This window comes from Apis dorsata, unplaced genomic scaffold (genome assembly GCF_000469605.1).
Source record: "Apis dorsata unplaced genomic scaffold, Apis dorsata 1.3 scaffold_63, whole genome shotgun sequence".
Lineage (NCBI taxonomy): Eukaryota > Metazoa > Arthropoda > Insecta > Hymenoptera > Apidae > Apis > Apis dorsata.
Genome location: NW_006263363.1, coordinates 395453 through 400741, shown reverse-complemented (window position 1 = coordinate 400741; position 5289 = coordinate 395453). Strand labels below are relative to the sequence as shown.

General features: G+C 17.7%; 1 protein-coding gene across 3 annotated transcripts in view; it reads right to left on the bottom strand.

The window, feature by feature from the left end:
• Positions 1-5289, bottom strand: part of LOC102675490 (5-hydroxytryptamine receptor 1) — a 407095-nt gene that overhangs the window by 72559 nt on the left and 329247 nt on the right. The window lies entirely within an intron of this gene.

Sequence of the window (5289 nt, the reverse complement as noted above, 5' to 3'; positions counted from 1 at the left end):
ATATATGTAATATATATATATATTTAATTATATATTTTTTATATTATATTCTTTAAATCAATAATAATATAATAGAAATATTGAATTTCGAAAATATTTAATCCACAAACTATGAGAATTTAATACCTTATTACTAAGAAAAAGACAAATTCATTTATAAATATATTAAATAAAAAAATATAAACATATTCTATTCGTTATTTACATATATTTAAATATATAAACATATATTAAATATATAAACATATATTTTCGTTATTACATATTATTGTGCATTTTATGATGTATTGATGATAAATTTTATTGATATATCGAATTTAGTATGTATCGTTTTCACTGAATATTTTATTGTCGAAATAATTCTAATAAACTCTATCTAACCATTCTATGTAACCATTATACATACTATATATATATCTCATTTATGGACGCATCATCAGTGGATATTTTTGTATATACGAAAAAAAAAAAGAAGAAACTAGAAAACAGAGAGAAAATTTATTATTTTTCTATTAAATTTTTACATCTATAGATATAAAAACTGCTTCATGATTTTCAAACTTTTAATGTTTTTAACATTGAAGAATTGCAAAATATGCATATAATCAAAAAATAAATGATTTTGTAATAAAGAAGAGGAAGGAAAGGGAAAAAAAAATTTTTGAGAAACTATGTTATGTTAATGTAAATTTGTTTAAAACTCATAAATTTATTATAAAATAATAGAAAATAAAGATACGTGAATGAAAGTAATATGTTGAAAACAGAAACATAAAAAAAAAGAGAAATGAAGAAAAAAAAGATAATAGAATAATGGAAACATAAAAATGATAATCCGAAGACCGAAAATTAGTAAAATAGAAAAAAAAAATGTACTATGAATAACACAATGAAGTAAACAGAAAATTTATGAATAAAAAAATAGATAGGAAAAAGAAAATTATAAAAATATAGAATATTATATAAAATAAAAAAAAAACTGAATAATGAAGCAAACAAAAAATGGATAAAAAAAATATAAGACAAAAGAATGAAAAATAATAAGAAATTAGAATAAAGTTATGTATTTATTTGATACAATCGCTAAAAGTTTTCATATAAAAATCTATAAAGAAATTATTTTTAATAAAATAAATTATAATTTATATAAATTTTATTGATATTTTACAACAATATATGTATTTCAAAAATAGAGAAAAACAAAAAATTGAAATCAATATAAAAAGAAATAAAAAAAGAACGAACAAGAATATCAAAAGAAAAAAGAATTATCAAAAAGGAAAAGTGAAAGAAATATAAAAAAAGAAGAAAAAATGAGAGTGAAAGAAAGAATAAATAACTAGAAGAAACTATAAAAAAAGAAAAACGATAGAAAATTGAAATAAGTAAAGAAAGAAGAAGATTAGTTATAGAAATAACAAAGAAGAATGGAGCAACAGTAGAAAATTTCAGAAAATAAGTGTTTTAATAAGTAATTAAAAAATTATCGAAATCAAGTAAAAGTTGCTATGTATCTGTTGGCGAGAACAGAGAGAAAGAAAATAAGACATAGTGGTGTTCCTTCATGGATAATGATTTCGCATGAGGGGTAATAAAAGGAAGTTCATTGTGTTCATTTTTCTTTGTCAATCGCTTTGTCATTTAATGACCTTTTATTTCAGCTATAGCGGTTGCTCGATTAACTTTCGTCACGCAGCTAAAAGACATTATCTCCCGCTGGATAATGCAACAATTTTTGCTCATCCATACATACATACACATATGAAGAAAGTCTATAGAATATACATCACCTTTCAATTATTAAAGAAATAATTTAAAAATATTTCAGCCTTTTTTTTTTATCTTCATTAGAGAATCTCATAAAACGCAAATAGAAATAATAATAATAATTATCATATATCCCAAAAATAAAAAAACACCAATTAATTGAAATAGAAAATAAAAAATATAGACACAGTTTTATAAAAACAAATTAAAATGTTTCAATAATATGATTTTCATATATAATACAATACGTATAAAACAAAATATATTTATAGAATTATAATATATAATAATAATAATAATATATATAATAATAATAAAATGAAATTTATAATAATGATGAAATAAAATATTTTTTAATATAATTATTTTTTAATATAAATAATAAATTAATTCGAAGAGGCTTAAAAAATGATATCAAAATTATATTATAATAAGAATCAAATGTTGATCATATTTTTAATTATTAAATTTATAAAAGTATATATTTTTTGATTTTTTGATACAGAATTAATTCTAATCTTTATTGAAATAGAAATCTAATTGTAATGTAATACATTATTATTGTTATGATCTTATATACACATTTGATAATAAATTTGATTATGATTAATTATGAATAAATTACAAATTGCAATATAGAATGTTTACAAAAGATTATGTTTCAGATAAAAAGTAAAAATTATCAAGATTATTTCAAATTTTTTCTATTTTTGACTTCTCAAGTAATACAGGCCAATCATGGCAAGCAAGATAGTAGTAATCAGATAAATATTATAGCCCAATTGTGGTTAAATAAGTGAAATCGATTTTTGTATCTATAAAATAAGATAGAGTCAAGAAAGTATTATGTATAAGTTATTTGTAGACAAATGTAAATAACCTATTATATAGAAATATATAGAATATATTATAAAGTACTCTTATGTATTATATTCTGTAATTGTAATTGTAAATGTAATTTACTTAAATTTGTATTACAATAAATCAAATATTATTACATCAATATATCAATATATATTTGCATTATAAATTTTGTAGTTGACAATAAATCTTATTATCAATATATATAATTGTAATTAAATTTTTAATTTTAATAAAATTGATTTAATTTAATTATTGCAAATGCTATAATTGAGGGATTATTTATTAAGCCTATTAAATATTATTAATAATTATATATTATTAATTAGATATTGATTATTAATTATAATCTCGATCTTGAAAGAATTTTAAAATTTTTAATGTTACTTGGACAAAAAATTATTCCAAAGACATTCAATGCCAAATAAGCGCATTAAGTTAATTTATAGGTTATATATATTATTTGAAATTGGTCGAAAATTATACCAAAATTATATAATTACCTTGTTTTATCTTAAAATTATAATTATTGTAAATCACGCTCTTGTGCATGTAAATACAATAAATGCATATAATGATAACTAAAAATAATAATAAAATATGCTTGAAATAATAAAATTTAAATAAATAAAAAATTAAGATATAAAATAATTAAGAAATAATTTATATTTCATCTTCAGTAATGTTTAAATAAATATTTATTTATTATATAATAATAGTATTATATACTATTATACATAATACTATATAGAATTATTTAATTATTATATAATAATACTGTATAGAAAAATATTATATATAGAATAATACTATATATTATAGAATATATAATATTATAGAATATAAATATATAATATCATCATTGAAATAATTTAAGGTTAACTCTTTTCGCACGAAAGCAACAAATTATACGCAATAATTATATTGTCACCGACTCATACTAGTAATCATTCTATAATTATGCGACAGACTATATTTGTTCACGCGCGAAATATTTTATTAGTTTAATCGCATGCAAAGATCGTTCAATTATGTATCACACAATAATAGCTCGTCGTTTCATATTATATATATAGAATGAAACTTTTAACGATGTGCTACTTTAAGCTTCGATAAGGATTCCATCATGATAATTTATGGACGAGATGTTTTAAATTAAAATTCGTGATCTAAGATTATTCTGAAATAAAACATTCATTTTCCGTTTAATCGTGTCAATATTCATTTTATATAATACAAAATTATTTTTTAAAGTGAAAGATTTTTTAAGAAATTATTCTGTTTAATCGGTTTCTCAAATTTTTTTTCTTAAAAAGAATTCTTACATGTTTTATAAACTTCATTGTTCTGCAATAAATTTCATATAGTTTTTTTAATATAATGAGTTAATCAAGTTTTTAATAAGAAAAATTTCTTCTTCTTTTTCATTTTTTATGAGTTTTGTGATCCATCTTTATAATTTAATCTATAATCTAATATTTTTTACTATAATATGTTCTGAATTTTTGTAATAACTTTTTTCAATGTTTAAATATATAAAATTTTACATTAATCTATATATTGCTAATTATATTTATATTATATAATATTTTATTTAATTATTTATCAATCATAATGTAACATGTAACAAATTTTAGCAATTTTTAAAAATTTTATAAAACTTAAAATTTTAAATAATTAAAGTAGAATGATTATTTAAAAGAATATAAATAATTTATAAAAGAAATTATATAAAAATTGTTTATTTAATAAAATATTATTATTAAAATAAAAAATAATAACTCAAGATTGATAGCACATAAAAGTATATAGATATAAAATTATATAAAGTATAATAGATATAAAATTTATTTTTATGCTTCAGAATACAAACAATTTTATGAATTTCATGATATTTATTTAACATGTATAGTATATGTTAAGTATATCGTTTTATTAAATATGAGGTGAATATCACAAAAATTTCAAGATTAATCAGTTGTTAAACACAATAGTTCATTTCAGAAACTTTTTTAATTTAGAAAGTAATATTTGATTATTCTTTTTTTTTTAAATTTGAATTATTACTTTCATTATATAAATTTCTGAATGAATTTTTATTTCCTAAAAGAAAAATCCGCTAAAGAAAATAGAAATTAAATAAATTTCATAAAATTAAAAAAAATTTTTTTAAATTTTAAAAACTTTTTAAATGAATAGAAATGTCACAAAAAATTTATTTTAATAATTTTTTAAATATTTATATTAAGATTTTTTTTTTTTGAATTTAATTTATTTAATATTATAATTAAATAAATATTTTTTAAAGTTTATTCTTTTTCTTATTAATAATATTTTTTTATTATTATATAATTTTATTATTAATATAATTAATAATTAAAAAATTATTAATAATTGCTGTTTCGAGATTGAATTTTCTGCTGAATATTTAAGATAAATCAAGATTTATATAAATTAAGATCACGCTGGTTATGGTATAATATTTATCTGGAATTTCTTGTAAGGAAAAGTAAAGAATGAGTAAAAGTAAATATATATAAAAGAGCATAAAAAAAGGATTAAGTATGAATTATAAAACATAAAATGTATAGAGATTTGATAAAACTTATACAATAAAAAAGAGTTAAAACCTCTTAAAAAATTTCGAAAATTTATTACTCA